Source organism: Cupressus sempervirens, chromosome 7 (assembly GCF_028749045.1).
Source record: "Cupressus sempervirens isolate cs-2001-9-10 chromosome 7, ASM2874904v1, whole genome shotgun sequence".
NCBI classification, from domain to species: Eukaryota; Viridiplantae; Streptophyta; class Pinopsida; order Cupressales; family Cupressaceae; genus Cupressus; species Cupressus sempervirens.
This window is the reverse complement of record NC_143124.1, coordinates 50,606,478-50,629,309: the sequence shown is the minus strand read 5'-3', so window position 1 is coordinate 50,629,309 and position 22,832 is coordinate 50,606,478. Positions and strand designations below refer to the sequence as shown.

The window sequence follows — 22,832 nt, the reverse complement described above, 5'->3', positions numbered from 1 at the left end:
TTAAGGGAGATCAAAACGATCGAGGGAATGACCCAGAATACAGCCGAAATACAAATGATTGCCCAACCTTACTGCACCGGTCATTATTGGGCTTTTAGAGTCAAAGAAAGAAATGGGTTCTCCATTCTAATTCAAGTTCAGAATGGCCCCTTTCTGAAACAATACATATGGGTTTATAGAACTCCACATCCTCGCCAAAACATGCCTCGGTGCTAGATATTTGACAATCAGTGTGAAAAATCAACTATTGCAGTCACTGATTATTAATCTCCTATCATAAACGATTATTAAACTGCTGAAAATAAATTCCCAACAATGACACCCATCTTATCTCTGAAGACGATAAATTTGGCCTTTCCCAAAGCCTTCAGCAGAATGTCTACTACCTGCTCATCTGTAGGTATGTATTGTAGTCGAACAATACCTCGTTGTACACAATCCCTAATGAAGTGATATCTGATATCTATATGTTTAGACCTATCATGAAACACTGGGTTCTCAGACAACTTGATGCAACTCTGATTGTCACAATGTATCACAGTAGTCTCAACCTTCTGACCAAACAAGGCTACTAACAACTTCCGAAGCCATATAGCTTCACATGTCGCCATGCTAGCTGCTATGTATTCTGGTTCTGCTAAACTTAAAGCCACAGACTTCTGCTTCCTATTGAACCAAGATACAACTCCTGATCCCAAGCAGAAACAACACTCTGAAGTGCTCCTTTTGTCTGTTGTACTTCCTTCCCAATCTGCATCAGTGTAGCCTATCAACCTGATACGTTCACCTCAAACATATATGATCCCATACTCGACTGTACCACACAAGTAACATAGCACATGCTTAGCCGCTATGCAATGCATTCTCTTTGGTTCAACCATGAACTGACTAAAAGAGTTTACTACAAATGCTATATCTGGTCTAGTGTTGACCAAATACATAAGCGAACCAATCAACTATCTATATAAAGTGGGATCTACATCCTTCTCCTTAGTTGTATCTACCTTCCTCCAAATCGTGATCATGGGTGTAGACATGGCCTTGCAATCCTCCATCCCAAATTTTTTCAAGATTTCAATGCAATATTTCCCTTGACCAAGGAAAATCTCCCCATTTTTCTGTCACACTTCAATGCCTAGAAATTAGTGCATAAGTCCTAAATCCTTCATCTCGAACTCTTCTGCAAGGTTCCTCCTACAATCCACTATGAGCCTTAGTGAACCTGTAAGAAATAAATCGTCCACATAAAGAACAAGAATGAGAATCTCACCCCTAACCATCAAGTAGTAGAGGTTTATAGTGCCTGCCCCTAGTCTACATTTTTTTAGTTACATTCCTGATATCATTGCCAAACTCTTTTAGGCTAAGTTTTATGTTTGATAGTTAGTAGCATTATCTTGAGATTATCAGATATTGTTTTACACTTAGTTTATTATATGATGAGATTACTTGGTACTCTATATTTCAGGCATGTATCATGATTATTCAATGTTTTCAGTTATTGATGATGATTAGTTAGATGGTTTATTATCACATGTGTTTTCTTATGGATACTTACCCCATACTGCATGTGTATGGTGTGTGTGTTTATTTTATTTATGTATGGTGTTTCTGATGTGGTTAAGGAAGGGATTCGTAGTCACCTGCTAGTCGGGATCTACACGATGCACCACTTCCTGCCATTGTCTGTTTAGCTTAGAATATTGTGTTTGTACATGCGTGGATTTTATGTAGGTTGCAGGTACTGGGTATTGGCTTCCCTGAATTGCCAGGATGAGCGTACCCTATCGCATTGTCTCAATGGTAAGAGAGGGGAGATAAACTCTTAAGTCCAATTCCTAAACCCTTTAGCCAATTGTCCTAATTGATAATTAGGGCAAGTATCTGAGTTAAGTACCCTCCGAATACATTAAATGATGTTATTTCGTTATTATAACCCTTTTTGTTTGATTTAGTATGTATTTTTCTATGATGGGTTTTCGTATGTTGCCTTATGAGTCTTTGATGTATTTTCTATTAAGTTTAATTAAAAAAAGATTAATTAATGATTTAATTTAATGGAGAATTAATATGATAATCTTTAATATTTAATTAATTAAAAAATTAATTAAATAAAAATAATTGAATTTGGAGATAAAAGTTTAAGGATAATTTAGAACATGATAATATTTATTTAATTTAATAATAGTATATTTAGAGTTCATTTTTAAATAAATGCTAAATATTATTTTTATTTAAATTAATTAAATATTTTATCAATTAAGTTTCTAAAATAAATTAAAAGTTGAAAGATATTAAATTATTAAGGATTCTAGATCGCATGATCTAAGCACGAGTTTAGATATGAGAAATTAATTAAAAGATAAAATAATAGAAAATAATAATGTTATTTTAATTTCATAAAGTGCACATGAGATTAAAGTAATAAATTAATTTAAAATAGAAGTCAAGTGGAATATTAAATAAATTTATTTAATAATTCAACTTAATGTGCATGAAAAGATGAATGCAAAATAAAATAAAAGATAATAAAAGTTAATTGGGAGTATGAGTCTGTTAAGCAAGGAGTCCTCTCGAGTGAACGCACAATTAGTACCCCAATTTGAGGAGAAAAATTCTTATCACAACTTTGGGGTTCATTTTTGGGGAACCAGGAATTTTGGAGAGAAAGGAATTTTTGGAGAAAGAACTTCAGAAGCAAATTTCAGAAGGAGAATTCTAGGAAAGATTTTCAGAAGAAAGTTATTGAAGAGGATTGAGTTCTCTTACAATTTTTCGGAAATGCGTATTAGCATCAGGTTCAGGTAGGGTCTGATATTTTGACCCCTAAATGATTTAAGAAATTTAATATGTTCTGTCCACTTCATGATTGTAAGAACTTGTCTTCTCGAATGTGTGAATTCTTCGTTCTGGATCTTTTGCTATCCGATTTCATCTGTAAATCTAGATTGGAAAACTATTTAGAAAACCTCATTCATAGGTAAAAATGGAATTTGGATTAAATCGGGTTTTGGGTTGAATTAAAATTTAATTGAGAAATTTAATTTGGAAAAATATTTGATCTTGAAAATCTTAGAATGAAAATTCGATTGGTTCGATTTATTTTCCTATCAGATTAACAGTAATCTTTTATTAAAAAAAAATAACAATCATTATAATAATAATTTTTTTATTGGGGGGTTTTGAATTGTTATTTTAAATAAAAATCATTTGATTTTAAAAAAAACAAAATAATGATAAATAAAAAATATATATATTCATTAATATTGGGGGGGGAGGGAATTACCCCGTACCCCACCCCCACTGCCGCAGCTCTGCGCAACAGTACCTACATCGCAGGTACTGTGACATCAGGTACATAGTACTTGCTGCCGCAAGCCCTGCGACCACAAGACTGCGGCAGGCCGCAGGCCCGTTATTAAGCCGACGGGCTTATTTAAATACGTGACTTCATTATTAAATACGTGTTTTGTTTTTGTAATATTTGATTTTTAATTTGTATTTAGATTAGTATTATTATAAAAAGGTTTTATTATTATTTAAAAATCTTTATTAATAAATTTTAATATATAATATTTAATAATATTTTAATAATAATCTTATTAATATTTAATAATTAAATGTTAATGCATTTAAACATAATTTTTGTAAATATTAGTTTATTAATAATTTTTGGTTAAATATTAATAAATTAATATTTAATGAACATATTAATATAAGTAATTAGAACAGTAATTATTGATTAATTTAATTAAAATTAGTTTAATTAAAGTTAATTAATAATGAATATTATTGATTAAATTGTAGAATTAGATTATTGATTAAATAGAGGTTATTATAGAAATGGATTAATTGCGAAAAGAACTTATTACTTGAAACATATACGAAACTAGAACTTAGACCCTATTGTGTATTTCAAACCAAACCCAAACTATGAAACTATATTGTGCTATTTGTATTGACTATGCTTTGGGGGTTTTGGGGTTGTTTAGATGTTGACCAGTTTAGGTTGTTACCAGAGGTTCGGGGGTTTTGTGAATGTGATGTTATAATGATTTGGTCTCGATCTTTCTTAACTCGACCATGGTAATGTGATGGAGTGCTCTATGATGGATGTATTTACTGTTTGTTATTGCTTTCCAGTTTCCTTGTGTGAAGCTGAAGTGTATGTATTTGAGTTCCCTGACTTAACCATTTTTGAGTCATCGATCAGTTACATATATATATGATTTTCCTTCCAGTCGCTTTGAGAGGACTCAGATGTTTTGGATGATTTGTTCTTGGTGATGTCACATTGTGACATATTTTGACTTGACCATTTTGGAGTCTTCGATCAATATTATGATCTATTATTAGGATACTTGTTGGTTGCTCGTTGGAGAACCATTGGATATTGTGACTTATTATTGATGCCTTCAATTGCTGATAGAGAACTTTTGTGATCATTATGATTATCATTTGATGTTTTTCAGTCGCTTGTATAGGGCTGAGGTGATATTTGTGATTTGTGATTTCATGAGCCTAGGGTAGGTTATCTATGTGTAGTGTCGGGAAGTGGCTTGTGATGGGGGTCAGGGCCCTAAGTGGCTGCCAAGGTAACTCATTGTAAGTTGTTTTAATAAGTGAAAACATCTCATCTAAATACTGACTTAAATGAATCTAATAAGATAACTGTATGTTCTCTCCCATGCCTTGAGTGCTAGTACAGACTAGGATGGGGTAGAGAGAACACTTGGTTACGACCTTGCATTCCATAGTATGCCTCATCAGTACGAGAGGATACTAGTGGCCGCAGGATCACAGGGGACCTGGGATTCCTAAGGGATTGCTTGGGTAACTTCCAATGTGACTTTTGCGATGACACTTTCCCGCTTGCATAGTAGGTTTCCTACGTGTCTTTGTGGTGCCTCTGGGTTTAGATGTTGATCTTTTTAGGAACCCTTGAGTTAGCATACTTATAAGATTTCCTGGACTTAGAGAGTATTTATGATTATAGGTTTTGTTATCCTATTTGGGACTTGAGACTATCTCCTCAGCGCGGTGGGAGTGGACCATTTAGGTTCCACGCGGTCAGGTGGTAGTGCTTTTTACTCTTACCATTGAGATCCGTCCCTAGTTACCGTGACTGGAATTTTCTTGGTTGGCATTTACCTTCATTCTGTTCATGGATGTGTTATCATTATGGATGTATTGATGTATCATGTATGGTGGATGATTTCATTTATTTTACTGTACTTTGTATCATGGACTTGAGGATGATGTATCTTTATCTTTACATATGTATATTCTTTTAAGCCTTTCATACCCTGTGACATGTATAGTGGATGATTGAGCATTCCGAATTAATTTGCCAAGAGGCATTCGGAACAAATGTATATTATGGACATTGGACTTTCTAATTATTGTTTCATATGTATGTGGTAGTTGTTAGACTTAGAATTAATTAAATTTAAATGTGACTCAACGTCTTGGGATCCTTAAGAAATGTAACTTGTGATGTATGTTTGTTGATGATTACATGTTATTGCTTCCGCTACTATGTGTTTGATGTGTATGTTATACTTTCTTACTTTAAAAAAAAAAAATGTTTAGCAAACTTAGTGAAACTTTAGGTTAATTCTTTTGGATCCCTTGGCAGGGCGTTACATATGGTATCAAAGCCCAGTTTCTACATTAGGAGCTCTGGGTATATTGGAAACACCACTAGTGTTAACTAGTTCAACAAGAACGAAAACTTTAAACTATTATGTGTATCTCTTTCAAACTGAAACTTGAAACTAGTTGAATTGAAACATAATGTAAACTATTAGTTGCATATTTTTCATACTTCAACATTAAGACTTTAAACTGGAAACGACACTCTTACTGTTTGCAAAATGTGTGTCTTTTATATATACGATTTACAATTTTATGCATTATGGTTGTTATAGTATTCTATATCTTGGATATTATTGTAGGATGGTATCTAGGACGAGATCTTCCGTTAGAGGCCGTAGCCTTGGCTGTGGCAGAGGCCGTGGACGAGGTAGAGATATCAACGTTTATGAGTCCATCCATGAGAGCCCCATTCAAGAAGAGAATAGGGAAGAGCATGTCAGTGAACATCAAGAAGAGAACCACAGAGAGGGACATGCCGACTCTGAGGAGGTTGATCTGAGGCAAATGATGCAAACCATCATTGATCGCCTACCTCCTGTTCATGAGTAGGATAAAGCACACCAGGCAGGACATTAGCATAAACACAGGTCTAGGAGCCCTCAGAGGGATCGACATAGATCCATTGTATCCTCTCAAATGAAGGACCTTTAGAGGTCCAAGATCAAGCCCTTTAATGGGCAAGGTTCTGGGTATGTAGCTGAGCAGTGGCTTATTGCCCTTGACAAGATTTTTGCTATGTAGGACTTTGACAGTAATGTCAAAGCAAGGTTTTCCATTACCAACCTGGAGTTATTTGGGGCCACCTGGTGGACTATTGAGGAAAAGAAGTTGGGCATTAACATGGGTAGTGTCACTTGGGAGATTTTCTTGGAGAGCTTTCATGAGCGATTCCTACCAAAGGAATGGAAGCAGCATAGAGCAGATGAGTTCCATAACCTGAGACAGTTCACTATGACCGTTGTAGAGTATGAGCGCAAGTTCTATGAGCTCATGCCCTTTTCGGGATTCAATGACAACCCAACGCAGTTGGCACAACATTTCATTTGAGGCTTGAACAACCATTTTGTTGGGGGTGTTAAGGTATTTGAGCCTAAAACCCTCAAGGATGTGGTACATCAAGCTATCCTTGTAGAGCAGAGTGTCAACCTTGGACAGGGGGGTTTTGTGGGAGCGCCTACTATAGCAGGATCTAAGGGCAACCACAACATCGATGGAAACAGGAAGCCTCCTTTCCCTAAGAGGAATCAATCTCAGCAGCAGCCTCAACAGCATAAGGCATCTTACCCTCAGACATAGAGTGGTGGTGGTGGTTCCAACTCTAGGATCAATCGCAATGCTCAACGTAATAAACGAAATTAGCAAGCTTAGCCTGCACAGAGCATCCAGTCTTTTGCTAGCAGGGATAGCCACCAACGGTCGAATGCACCACCTATAGGGAGAGGATCTGGTAGGGGCACGGGATGTTATTTGTGCAGACAAATTGGTCACATTGCAACATACTGTCCACAGCGAGCATCTCAGTATTCAGGACCTAGGCCAGCAACATTTGAGCCTACAGTCGAAGATGCAGGTAGATCTCATAGAGTATTTGCAGCGGTGGATCACCGTCAGGCAGACCATCAGGGGACAGTAGTTGAGACTACAGGAGCTATCTGAGGTACACCTCTCTTTGTATTGTTTTATTTAGGTGCTACAGATTCTTTTATTTCTCCATCTCTAGTTGTTAAGTGTAAGCTGGAGTCGGTTAAGCAAGATTATGGTTGGCAAGTGGAACTAGCCTCAGGCGCTAAAGTTTCCACAGATTCTGTAGTTCATAAGTACAGACTTAGCATAGGAGGGTTTGAGACTTTAGTTGACCTCCGAGTTATTCCTCTTGGCTCCTACAATGTGGTCTTAGGTATGGATTGGCTTGGCTCTCATTAGGCTAGTATAGACTGCAGAAAGAAGACCATTATGTGTCAGGATGACCAAGGGAAGGATGTAGAGATTGTGGGGATACTGAGACCTATATCTCTACGAATGATCTCTGCTATGCAATTAAAGCGAAGCTTTCGTAAGGGATGTCAGGTATTTTCTGTTACGGTAAATGAGCTAGATGAAGAAGACTCTACGAGGAAGACCCTAGATCACCCTATTTTACAAGAGTATGCAGATGTCTTTCCAAGTGAGATTCCAGGCATGCCTCTGAAGAGAGACATTGATTTTAGCATTGAGCTCACTCCAGGAGCGGAGCCTATCTCTAGAGCTCCTTACCGTATGACCACTCAAGAGTTAAGTGAGTTGCGTTTGCAGTTAGAGGAACTTTTGGCCAAGGGTAGTATTCGACCTAGTGTATCACCATGGGGAGCTCTAGTGCTCTTCGTGAAGAAGAAAGATGGTTCTTTGCGCCTTTGCATTGATTACAGATAGCTGAACAAGGTGACAATAAAGAACAGGTATCCTTTACCAAGGATTGATGATTTATTTGATCAGATCAAGGGAGCTATAGTGTTCTCCAAGATTGATCTTAAGTCAGGATACCATCAACTTCGCATCAAGGAGGCTGATATTCATAAGACCGCCTTCTGAACTCGCTATGGGCATTATGAGTTCACAGTGGTACCCTTTGGGCTGACGAACGCTCCATCAATTTTCTTGTGCTTAATGAATGGGGTGTTCCGTTCCTATCTTGATAGATTTGTTCTTGTGTTCCTCGATGATATACTGATATATTCTAGGTCCCAGAAGGAACATGAGGAACATCTGAGTTTGGTTTTGCAGTGCTTGAGAGATAATCAACTTTATACCAATGCAGCAAAGTGTGATTTCTTTCAATCAGAGATACAGTATTTAGGACACGTTATTTCAGGTGAAGGTACCTCTATAGACCCTGCGAAGATCCAAGCAATAGTAGATTGGCCTGCACCCACTACTGTGTCGGAGATTCGTAGTTTCATGGGTCTAGCTGGTTATTATCACAGATTTGTCCAAAACTTCTCCAGAATAGCACATCCTATTACCTCCCTTCAGAGGAAAGGAAAGAAGTTTTTATGGACAAAAAAATGCGAAGAAGCATTTCAGAAGCTCAAAGAGCTTCTGACCAGTGCACCGATCTTAGCAGTACTTGATCTAGAAGGTGATTTCATGGTGTGTACAGATGCTTCCCTTGAGGGGATTGGAGCAATTCTAATGCAGAATGGTCGAGTGATTGCATATGAATCACGCAAACTCAAGGATCATGAGTTGAATTATCCTACACATGACCTTGAGTTAGCAACAGTAGTTCATGCCTTAGTGAGATGGAGACATTTCTTGTTGGGACACAGATTTGAACTACATAGCGATCATCGTAGTCTTCAGTACATATTAACGCAACCTAATCTGAATGCTAGGCAGAGGCGTTGGATGGAGTTTTTGTGCGAGTATGACTTTGAGGTAAAGTATATCCAAGGGAAGGAGAATGTAGTAGTTGATGCTTTGAGTCGCAGGAAACATGTGATATCATCTATGACTCTTAGTGTTGATTTGAGGTGTCAGATACTTCAGGCACTCCCCACCGATTCGTGGTATCAGGAGGTGTGCAAAGAATTAGATTCAGGGAGACCTTTGCAGGGTAAGTTTTCAGCTATGTCCTTGAGTCAGATGGCCTTTTGAGACATTTAGGAAGGATCTATGTGCCGCTACTGGATGAGCTTCGCATATTGATCCTATCAGAGGCCCATCGTGCACCTTACTCGGCACATCCAGGTGTCAAGAAGATGCATGCAGATTTGTGACATTTATTCTATTGGTCCAAGATGGAGCACGACATTGCTGATTTTGTGGCTAGATGTCTTGAGTGTCAGAGAGTCAAGGCAGAACACCAGCATCCGGTAGGACTTTTGCAACCGAATCTCATTCCTTCATGGAAGTGGGACATCATCTCCATGGACTTCATAGTAGGATTACCTATGACTCCTCATCGTCATGATGCTATCATGGTCACTGTTGATCGATTGACTAAGGTGGCACATTTTTCACCAATCAGGTCTTCCTACACTGTAGCTTCTGTAGCTAATGTCTTCATGCGTGACATTGTGAGACTACATGGTATTCCCCGAAAGATCATTTCAGATAGGGATCATGTTTTCACTTCCGCATTTTGGACATCACTACAGCATGATCTTGGAGCGCAGTTGAATTTCAGTTCAGCATATCACCCAAAGATAGATGGTCAGAAAGAGAGAGTGAATCAGGTTCTTGAAGATATGTTGAGGATGTACGTGATGGATAGGCAGACTCATTGGGAGGACTATCTCTAGCTAGTGGAGTTTGCTTACAAAAATGGGTATCACAGTTCTATTGGCATGGCACCTTTCCAAGCCTTATATGGATGCCATTGCCATACATCTTTGAGTTGGGATAGTCTTGAGGATCGCATCCTGTTGGGTCCAGAGATGCTTCGTGACAAGGAGCAACAGGTTGTGTGTATTTGAGAGCACTTGACAACGGCACAAGATAGACAGAAAAAGTATGCTGATACACATAGGACAGATAAGCAGTTTGTTGTGGGAGAGAAGGTTTTTTTGAGAGTACGTCTGCGGAAGAGTCCTATCCATTATGGAAAGGGCTCGAAGCTAGCACCTCGCTTTGTGGGACCATTCGATATTCTTGAGAGGATTGGTCCAGTTGCCTATCGTTTTGCTTTACCGCCCAGCCTTGCTCGCATTCACGATGTTTTCCATGTTTCAGTACTTAGACAGTATATCCCTGATGTTGTACATATTCTTGATTGGAATGCATTCCAAGTAGAGGACGGGCAGCTGGCTTTGGAGCCAATTCGTATTCTGGAGCAGCAGGAGTTGACCCTCAGGGGTCGAACCATAGAGCAGGTAAGGGTCCAATGGGACCCTACCGACGACTCTTCAGCTACATGGGAGGATGCATCTAGATTACGAGATTTATATCCCTATTTGTTTATAGGCTTCCAGGAGTAAGCCTAAGTCTAGGGGGGGTGGATGTAGTGCCTGCCCCTAGTCTACATTTTTCTAGTTACATTCCTAATATCATTGCCAAACTCTTTTAGGCCAAGTTTTATGTTTGATAATTAGTAACATTATCTTGAGATTATCAGATATTGTTTTACACTCAGTTTATTATATGATGAGATTACTTGGTACTCTATATTTTAGGCATGTATGATGATTATTCAATGTTTTTAGTTATTGATGATGATTAGTTAGATGGTTTATTATCACACGTGTTTTCTTATGGATACTTACCCCATACTGCATGTGTATGGTGTGTGTGTTTATTTTATTTATGTATGGTGTTTCTGATGTGGTTAAGGAAGGGAGTCGTAGTCACCTGCTAGTCGGGATCTACACGATGCACCACTTCCTGCCATTGTCTATTTAGCTTAGAATATTGTGTTTGTACATGCATGGACTTTATGCAGGTTGCAGGTACTGGGTATCGACTTTCCTGAATTGCCAAGATGAGCGTACCCTATCGCATTGTCTCAATGGTAAGAGAGGGGAGATAAACTCTTAAGTCCAATTCCTAAACCCTTTAGCCAATTGTCCTAATTGATAATTAGGGCAAGTATCTGAGTTAAGTACCCTCTGAATACATCAAATGATGTTATTTCATGATTATAACCCTTTTTGTTTGATTTAGTATGTATTTTTCTATGATGGGTTTTCGTATGTTGCCTTATGAGTCTTTGATGTATGTTCTATTAATTAAGTTTAATTAAAAAAAGATTAATTAATGATTTAATTTAATGGAGAATTAATATGATAATCTTTAATACTTAATTAATTGAGAAATTAATTAAATAAAAATAATTGAATTTGGAGATAAAAGTTTAAGGATAATTTAGAACATGATAATATTTATTTAATTTAATAATAGTATATTTAGAGTTCATTTTTAAATAAATGCTAAATATTATTGTTATTTAAATTAATTAAATATTTTATCAATTAAGTTTCTAAAATAAATTAAAAGTTGAAAGATATTAAATTATTAAGGATTCTAGATCGCATGATCTAAGCATGAGTTTAGATATGAGAAATTAATTAAAAGATAAAATAATAGAAAATAATAATGTTATTTTAATTTCATAAAGTGCACATGAGATTAAAGTAATAAATTAATTTAAAATAGAAGTCAAGTGGAATATTAAATAAATTTATTTAATAATTCAATTTAATGTGCATGAAAAGATGAATACAAAATAAAAGAAAAGATAATAAAAGTTAATTGGGAGTATGAGTTTGTTAAGCAAGGAGGCCTCTCGGGTGAACGCACAATTAGTGCCCCGATTTGAGGAGAAAACTCCTTATCACAACTTTGGGGTTCATTTTGGGGAACCGGAAATTTTGGAGAGATAGGAATTTTTGGGGAAAGAACTTCGGAAGAAAATTTCAGAAGGAGAATTCTAGGAAAGATTTTCAGAAGAAAGTTATTGAAGAGGAGCGAGTTCTCTTATAGTTTTTGGGAATTGTGTATTAGCATCAGGTTCAGGTAGGGTCTGATATTTTGACCCCTAATTGATTTAAGAAATTTAATATGTTCTGTCTACTTCGTGATTGTAAGAACTTGTCTTCTCGAATGTGTGAATTCTTTGTTCTAGATCTTTTGCTATCTGATTTCATCTATAAATCTAGATTGGAAAACTATTTAGAAAACCTCATTCGTAGGTAAAAAGGGAATTTGGATTAAATCGGGTTTTGAGTTGAATTAAAATTTAATTGAGAAATTTAATTTGGAAAAATATTTGATCTTGAAAATCTTAGAATGAAAATTCGATTGATTCGATTTATTTTCCTATCAAACTAACAGTAATCTTTTATTAAAAAAAAATAACAATCATTATAATAATAAAAATTTTATTGGGGGGTTTTGAATTGTTATTTTAAATAAAAATCGTTTGATTTAAAAAAAAACAAAATAATGATAAATAAATAAATAAATATATATATATATATATATATATATATATATATATATATATATATATATATATATATATATATATATATATATATATATATATATATATATATATATATATATATATATACTCATTAATATTGGGGGGGGAGGGAATTACCCCGTACCCCACCCCCACTGTCGCGGCTCTGCGCGACAGTACCTACGTCACAGGTACTGCGACATCAGGTACAGAGTACCTACCGCCGCAGGCCCTACAACCACAAGACTGCGACAGGCCGCAGGCCCATTATTAAGCCGACGGGCTTATTTAAATACGTGACTTCATTATTAAATACGTGTTTTGTTTTTGTAATATTTGATTTTTAATTTGTATTTAGATTAGTATTATTATAAAAAGGTTTTATTATTATTTAAGAATCTTTATTAATAAATTTTAATATTTAATATTTAATAATATTTTAATAGTAATCTTATTAATATTTAATAATTAAATATTAATGCATTTAAACATAATTTTTGTAAATATTAGTTTATTAATAATTTTTGGTTAAATATTAATAAATTAATATTTAATGAACATATTAATATAAGTAATTAGAACAGTAATTATTGATTAATTTAATTAAAATTAGTTTAATTAAAGTTAATTAATAATGAATATTATTGATTAAATTGTAGAATTAGATTATTGATTAAATGGAGGTTATTATAGAAATGGATTAATTGCGAAAAAAACTTATTACTTGAAACATATACGAAACTGGAACTTAGACCCTATTGTGTATTTCAAACCAAACCCAAACTATGAAACTATATTGTGCTGTTTGTACTGACTATGCTTTGGGGGTTTTGGGGTTGTTTAGATGTTGACCAATTTAGGTTGTTACCAGAGGTTTGGGGTTCTATGAATGTGATGTTATAATGATTTGGTCTCGATCTTTCTTAACTCGACCATGGTAATGTGATGGAGTGCTCTATGATGGATGTATTTATTGTTTTTTATTGCTTTCCAGTTTCCTTGTGTGAAGCTGAAGTGTATGTATTTGAGTTCCCTAACTTAACCATTTTTGAGTCATCGATCAGTTATATATATATGATTTTCCTTCCAGTCGCTTTGAGAGGACTGAGATGTTTTGGATGATTTGTTCTTGGTGATGTCACGTTGTGACATGTTTTGACTTGACCATTTTGGAGTCTTCGATCAATATTATGATCTATTATTAGGATACTTGTTGGTTGCTCGTTGGAGAACCATTGGATATTGTGACTTATTATTGATGCCTTCAGTTGCTAATAGAGAACTGTTGTGATCATTATGATTATCATTTGATGTTTTTCAGCCGCTTGTATAGGGCTGAGGTGATATTTGTGATTTGTGATTTGTGATTTCATGAGCCTAGGGTAGGTTATCTATGTTAGTGTCGGGAAGTGGCTTGTGATGGGGGTCGGGGCCCTAAGTGGCTGCCAGGGTAACTCATTGTAAGTTGTTTTAATAAGTGGAAACATTTCATCTAAATACTAACTTAAATGAATCTAATAAGATAACTGTATGTTCTCTCCCATGCCTTGAGTGCTAGTACAGACTAGGATGGGGTAGAGAGAACACTTGGTTACGACCTTGCATTCCGTAGTATGCCTCATCAGTACGAGAGGATACTAGTGGCCGCAGGATCACAGGGGACCCAGGATTTCTCGGGTAACTTCCGACGTGACTTTTGCGATGACACTTTCCCGCTTGCATAGTAGGTTTCCTACGTGTCTTTGTGGTGCCTCTGGGTTTAGATGTCGATCTTTTTAGGAACCCTTGAGTTAGCATACTTATAGGATTTCCTGGACTTAGAGAGTATTTATGATTATAGGTTTTGTTATCCTATTTGGGACTTGAGACTATCTCCTCAGCGTGGTGGGAGTGGACCATTTAGGTTCCACGCGGTCGAGTGGTAGTGCTTTTTACTCTTACCATTGAGATCCGTCCGTAGTCACCGTGACTAGAGTTTTCTTGGTTGGCATTTACCTTCATTCTGTTCATGGATGTTTTATCATTATGGATGTATTGATGTATCATGTATGGTGGATGATTTCATTTATTTTACTGTACTTTGTATCATGGACTTGAGGATGATGTATCTTTATCTTTACATATGTATATTCTTTTAAGCCTTTCATACCCTGTGACATGTACAATGGATGATTGAGCATTCCGAATTAATTTTCCAAGAGGCATTCGGAACAAATGTATATTATGGACATTGGACTTTCTGATTATTGTTTCATATGTATGTGGTAGTTGTTAGACTTAGAATTAATTAAATTTAAATGTGACTCAACGTCTTGGGATCCTTAAGGAATGTAACTTGTGATGTATGTTTGTTGATGATTACATGTTATTGCTTCCACTACTATGTGTTTGATGTGTATGTTATACTTTCTTACTTTTAAAAAAAAAAATGTTTAGCAAACTTAGTGAAACTTTAGGTTAATTCTTTTGGATCCCTTGGCGGGGTGTTACAAGGTTGGCATCTGCTTCACTCTTCACAAAGCCCATTTTCTGCAAGTATGTATCAATGCGCTCATACCACGCTCTAGGAGCCTGCTTGAGTCTGTAAAATGCTTTCTTCAATCTACACACGTGGGTCTCTTTGTTGTGTGCTACAAAGCCTTCTGGTTGTTCTATGTATACCTCCTCCTTCAATTCACCATTGAGGAATGTTGTCTTGACATCCATTTGATGGATCTGCCATCCCATCTGTGCTGCAAGTGAGATTACAGCTCATATAGAAGTATACCTAGCAACTGGAGCAAATGTCTCCTCATAGTCTATTCGCTCTTTCTGAGAGAACCCCTTTGCCACGAACCTCGCCTTATATTTCTCGATGCTACCATATGCACCGTGCTTTATCTTATAGCTCCAACGTGATCCAACTACAACCCTATCTCTTGGTCTAGGTACTATCTCCCACACATCATTCTGCATTATTGAAGAATATTCCTCAACCATAGCATCTCGCCATACCTTATGTTCTGCAGCTTCTTGATAGCTAGAAGGCTCACTATCTACCAACTGACTAACTAATGCCACATAGTCATTGAACTTGGCTGGTTGTCTTTGCTATCTAGTACTCTTCCTAGGAGCTCCCACAAACTCCTGAGTATCCCTTTGTGTATCTGGAACCACATGGTTCCTGCTGCCAACTGTAGAGGATGAAATGTCAACCTCTAAGTCTTCTAGATGGATTTCTTGTTGCACCTGTTGCTCCATACTCTGTGAATCTTCACTAACTGAGTCTACACTCGTACTGGTAACTGTACTTGAGCTTTGTTGCTCTTGACTTGGTCTTGGAGCTTCTGTTGGCTGCTCACTCTGATCATCTGTTGGTAAATCTCTAGATCTCCTAAATGCCTTGTCCTCCATGAACTTGACATCCCGTCTGACAATAATTCTTTTAGTCCCCGGAATGAAAATCCTGTATGCCTTTGAGGTCTCACTATACCCAACAAAGTACCCCCTCTCTGCAATCTGATCTAACTTTATACGTGTATCTCCAAGAATATGGCAATATGTCAAACTCCTAAATATCCTGAAGTGACTAACATCTGGCTTCTTCCTTGTGAAAGCCTCCTCTGGTATCATCTTCCCTAGCACCTTGTGTGGAACTCTATTCTAAATGTAGACTGTTGTATTACATGCCTCTGTCCATAAGTAATGGGGCATGTCCTGGTCATGTAGCATAGCTCTTGCTGCCTCCGATATAGAACGGTTCTTCCTCTCAGCAACTCCATTCTACTGTGAATTGTAAGGAACAGTCCATTCTCTCTTGATTCCTTCTTTGGAGCAGAACTCCTGGAAGACATTCCCTTTGTACTCACCTCCATTGTCTGGCCGAAGAACCTTTATCTTCTTTCTTGTCGAGTTCTCCACAAGAGCCTTGAACTCTTGGAATCGACTGAAAACCTCATCCTTAGTCTTCAAGAAGTATATCCAGGTCTTTCTAGAGAAATCATCAATAAAAGTAACATAGTACTCATATCCTCTGAGAGATTTCTTTGACATTGGTCCACAAACATCTGAATGTACTAGATCAAGAACACCCTTAGATCTGGTGTCACTCCTTGGAAAAGATGCTTTTGCAAACTTCCCCAACACACATCCCTTACATACATCATCATGCTCTGTGCTCACCTCTGGAACACCTGTCACGGTCTCACGAAGCAATCTAAGTGCTCCATGATGAATATGGCCCATCCTCCTATGCCATAGCTCTCCAAGATCTCTAGGATTACTGTTGCTCATAAGTGCCTTAGGAGTATCACACTGCAATCTATAAAGGCGACCACTCCTAACTCCAATAGTTATGGGTGATTTCCAATCCTTGTGCTTAATCAACACATTTGTTCCTCTAAAGAGTACATTATACCCCCTATCCTGAAGAACAGATATAGAAATCAAATTCATAACTAAGCCTGGCACATATATCACATCATGAAGTGGAATTATCTTTCCATTCTCCCTCTGAAACTGAACAGTCCCTTTCCCAACAGGGTTGAGTTTGGACAAATTTTCCATAGAAATCTGGATGTTGGTGTCCTCCTCCTTGTAACTGGAGAAGTACTCTCTAACTCCTATCATATGAAATGACGCCCCACTATCTATATACCAAACACACTGTGAGGTTGAGCTAACCATACAAGCTATGAGTGAAAACTCATCTTCCATTCTATTGGAGAGTTCTTCCGCACTTGCTGAAGCTACCACCTGCTTCTTACCCTTCTTCCTCTCTGGGCAATCACTGACATAGTGGCCAAACTCGTGACACCCAAAGCACTTGACCTTAGAAAGGTCCTTCTTCTTCTTTTCACTTTGTGAATTTGATCCTTTGCTAGATCCCTTCTTTGCTTTCCCTTTACCTGCTAGGGAAACGTTCTCTTGTTCCACCTCATTTTTCTGACTCTTGTTGGCCCCATTGACAAGACTTAGTCTAAACTCCTCCTGAGTGAAATCAATCCATAGTCGATCCCAACTCGGTAAAGTATCTCATCCACTGACAACTTGAACAAAGACACTCCATTGTTTAGTAAACCCATTTAGGGCTATTCTCACTAGCTCGTCATCATTAGGGCTATCTCCAAAAGCTGTTAACTCATCCTTGACAAGTCTGAGCCTAGTCAGGTAACTTGTGACATCTTCTCCCTGATTCATCTGATTATTCTTTAGCTTCTCTTTGAGAATCAACTTCCTGTTGGTGGTAGCATTTTGGTACAGATTCATAATGGCGTCCCACATCTTCTTCGTTGTATCTAGCTCCGAGATATGTGAAACGATATGATCCTTGACACCATCAAGGATAATCCTCCTCGCTTTGGCATCATCCTTACTATATGCTGCAAGCTATGTTGCATCCGTTGGTACAGGTACAACACTGGTAGCATAATCCTTGATACCATTCTCTTCCAACAATAAAGAAATTCTGGCCTTCCAGACACCAAAATTTGAAGCACCATCCAATCTGTCCTGATCTCTCAAACCAGCTGAAGCCATCTCAAGGGTTTAAAGCAATAATAAATCTAAAGAGATCAAAATTTCTTTCCTAGGGAAAAACTTGTCTACCCTTAACAATTCTCTGATACCATGTGAAAAATCAACTATTGCAGTCACTGATTATTAATCTCCTATCATAAACGATTATTAAACTGCTGAAAATAAATTCCCAACTAATATCGAAAAATAACACAACTGCAACTTCACTTATAAAATATGGAAAGAAATGCGCAACACAATGAACACAATATTTTTGGACAAATTGTCCCTGGAAAAACCCCTAAGGGAAAACCAGTTCTACAGATGAGGAATTATATTAAACTTCATCAAATCAAGAGATACAAAATTCCTTGCCTCTCATTGGCAGAACTCTGACAACCTCCTAATTTCTCCCGCTGATATTCTCCACTGCTATTCCTACGCTAACACTACGCCCTTGCTAACACTGCAAGACTGTTTGCTAACACTGCAAATGTTTCTCCAAAAACTTGTTGTATCCAAATGACCCAATGACCTCTTTTTATACTACTCCTATTGGTAAACCAACGACCGAGATTAAATCAAACCAACGGCTGAGATTAAGACAACTCGACAGCCAATAATAGAATTGGTTACAAAGTCTCCAAAAGAGAATCACTAAAATTAGTAAATAATAATCATTTACTAATTCTTGGCAAGTGGACAAACAGCTGTCCAAACCACCCATAAATACTACTGCTATTCATAGATAAGGATGAACAGTTGTCCAAGCTACCCATAAATACTACTGCTATTTTCGAGTCAGAAATAACAGCTGTCCAACTAATAATAATTAACAATCAGATTCCACAACAAGGTTCATCTTTGCAAAGAGGGAAAAATTACATTGGACACTGACAAAAGATTAAAAATGGATTTCAAGATATATAACAATAAGAGTGCAAGATCAGGGAAAAATTGACTCCTCCCTCTATCTAAAGTTCAAATGCTCTTTTGATGGTCAGTAAGGGAAGACAGAGGAACTAAGCTTTCAGGGCATGTTCATGTGCATTTAATGATAAGAAATGTGCCTTTCCTTCTCCTGTCAATCTAAAGGTGAAATTTTCTTTGATGGTTATGTTAGTCAGATGTCTGCATGGATGTAAGTCAGAAAGGCTCAATCACGGGCAGATAAGAATTCAAATGTGAATTCTTATGACCTCATCTTGTCCTAATAAAGTTGATAGGGATGTCTCTGTTCCTTTCGCTTGATTTGAGCACGAGAAGATATAGGAGGGAACATTAATGCTCTTTCATGGCCTAAGCTTGCAAGTCATATAATTGACGTTTTAAGACTAATGCAAAAGTTAAGGTGTCCAACCATCTATTTAGCAAGAGAAAGGAAAATGGAAGAAGTATATTTACCCCAAGAAGCTCAATCCAAAAAATGCCTTCTAAATCCACTCTAACATTATCAGTGAATCCAGGAAGATTTTCTAGGAATGCTTCAATTTTGCCCTGATTTCTCTCCTTTTAGCTAGTATTTCCTACACCTGAAAATTCAAGTTTCACAAAAAACCAAGAAGTCCTCTTGGGCAGAGAGAGCCACTCCATTGGAGAAGTAAAGGTCCTTGAGCAGAACAGTCGCAGTGTTTTTTGATGGGATCAAATCTGATCAGCCTTCCATGAGGACGATATTCAAATACTTCTAACTCAAATTTTGTAGGGTTGTATTTATAGCTAGCATATGTGAAGTAAATCATGCCATCTCTTGAAACATCAACTCCATCAGGCATCCTATGATAAAGAAAGAAGTCACCTTTAAAATTGGTGACTTATTTGATTATAAAAATTTTCAAACTTATTTATAATTCTAGAGCATGCAGGAAATTTGTAGAAAAGAATTTATGCATGTTTTTCAGTATACAATTTTTTATACCCTTTATTAAGTGGTAAAGGTTATTTTTTAGGGCATACGCAGGCCAGCTGACACCTTGATAGTGGAATGTCCCTAGTAAATTCCCTTCTAGTAAAACCCTACAAGGGGATTTCTTTCTAATAGTCTAATATTTATGTATCTATCTATCTCAAATTTTGTTAAGATAAAATTCACTTAGAATAAAACCCTACAAGGGGATTTCTTTCTAATAGTCTAATAAATATGTATCTATTTCAAATTTTGTTCAGATAAAATTCACCTGGTTACCAAGTTTGGGAATGATCCTAACCTTACCACTCCATATCGATCAGCAAAGGTTAGGCCTTTCTACTTCGGAGAGGGTTCAAAGGAAAAACAAAAGCATATTGCTGAAGAAAGGTTAAACCTCTGCTTGAGAGACGTTGTATAATCACGTCAGTGAATGCCCCAACTTTCTTTTTCTTATGTTGATCTAGACTTTGAAGTGTACTGAATCAGTTGCATGTTGTGTGAAATGAAACTTCAAATTTTGTAATTTTGCAAGCCCATTAACCAGTCATAGACAACCTTAACTTTTTGGCCTTGGCAGTTTGAGTCAATTTGGATAGGTTATATTACAATACTAATAGAGAATGCCAAAGGACAACAACCACACCATTAGAATCCAGGAACTAAATTCTCTATAAGTGTTTATATGGATTTATCTCTGACCAAAATTTGACCAATGAAAAATGAGCACAAAAGAAATTCACAATTAATTGTGATTTGGATGAGCTAGCAGTAGTTGGTATCATTCCTCTTTGGACACAAAGCTAATTTCTTATGATATAGATCACCGATTTATACTCATTAGGTGGTCTAAAATGGCAACAAATCTAAATGTTTTTCTAAACTGCGACTTTGCCTCCCTCAACTGCATAATGCTCTGTTATTTTGAGTTTGAACAACAGATAATTCCTTAAAAAGGGCCTAAAAAATATTAAATTACAAGCCTATTTAGGGTTAGTCACCATGTTTGGAAATAAAGATTCAATCGATTGATTTGGGAATTTATTCGAACCAACTGGTCATGATCCGATTTATATTAAACCTTCTTTGCATCTCTCTATCATTTACCTTAAAATTCAATATAAAATAATGAAGGATAAATGATCATAAAAAATAAATGAAACAGTGTCATCTGCTTTCATGTTTTAACTGTAAATCTGACCAACAATTGATTGTGATAAACTCGTAAACTTTTTTGTTTTTCCCAAATTCACAACTCCATGCTGGCTTTTTTTAGCATGCAATGGAAAAGTAAATCTATAAACACGAACAGATACAAGAGGTAAATCAAAATGGATTGAACATCGAGTTTCTCAGATGTATGTCTGAAAAAGGGCCTTCATTCACTTCTTCGTGCCTCTGACAAAGAATAGACAACGAGTTTATACTTACATTATTAAAATGTTCTTGTCAATTTCCTAATACATGGCGTTTCAATAAGCAAAACAGATGAAATAGAAGCAGAGGAATAGATACCATATACAATACTTGAATTTTGATCCTCCAGCTTCATTGCACAAGCCCTAATAGATATTTTACAAGAACATGATGAATCATCCATCAATTTCTTTGTAAATCACAGGAATCCTAACTTTTAAGTTGAAGACCTGCTAGGTAAAACACAAACTGAAAGAATAGCTTTGAAGATGGCAAGGAATGGGTATGTAACACGTGCAATCTCCTTTTAATAGGACAACTTTTAAAACATAGCATGTAAATATTAAATATAATACTCTGCATCAAAATGCTTTTAGAATATAGTAGATAACAAGTTCACTTTTAACTCTAAGGAGTGTATGCACATTGCATGTGTCGTACTCCAGACAATGAACTACTGGTATACTTTAGAGGATGTTACTATAAGACAGTGAACAACATGTGAATGTATATATGAAGTTTACAGACAATGAGGTCCCATTAGAATCAAGCGCCACACCTAGAGGTCACCCCACAACAAAAGTCCAATTCTCCACACCCGATTCTCCATCCTTTCTTAAGTTTAACATAATTTGCATTTGATAATTAACACATGCTAAAGAATAAGGGCAGGGGCCCTAGCTCGGTTGGCTAAATCTTCCCTGTTGCAGGGGGTTGGTCACAAGTTCGCGCCAGCGCTACCGGTCATGTTAAAAAGTTTATCAGGCGTGCCATAAAAAAAGAAGAACACATGCTAAAGAAACATTGACTAGTGCTGTATAAAAATATTATTTACATGATAGGTTTTTTGTTGGAGTTTTACTCCCCTTACAAAAATCTACCTCACAATTTATAATTTGTACAAAAGATTGATTTTTTTGGTTTATTAATATAAAAATATTTATTATTTATTATTTAAAAATCTAAATCTATTATTTTTATTTACTATTTTAAAATTTCAATTATAATTTTATTTACATATATTTTTATATTTTTAATCAACATAAAAGATTTAATTTATTTTATTAATAATTTTAGAATATTATCATTCTTAATTTTATCTTTTTGTTGTTTTAATTAAACCTACCTACAAATTGGGATTTTAATGCATAATCTTTCACAATAATATTAGGCAGAGAAGATCATCACAATGATAGGGGGCTCTATACATACTTTCATAACAGTGGAGGGAGTTTTGGAACCTAAAGATCTATCGATTTTCCCTAGAGTTTTAGTTTGACAACAACTTAGTGAAGATTTGCCTACCTTAAAAATGTTTTTTAAATTTATTATTTGAAGATATTATCATTTATAATTTAAAATTTTATTTTATAGAATAATTGGTATCAAGCTTACCAAATTTCTGTAATAGATTTA

The 22,832-nt window shown here is 36.3% G+C and overlaps 1 pseudogene; it reads right to left on the bottom strand.

Moving 5' to 3' along the window:
- On the bottom strand, positions 1-22,026 carry LOC149545429 (protein STRICTOSIDINE SYNTHASE-LIKE 6-like; annotated as a pseudogene).
- Between the last annotated feature and the right edge of the window lie 806 nt (positions 22,027-22,832).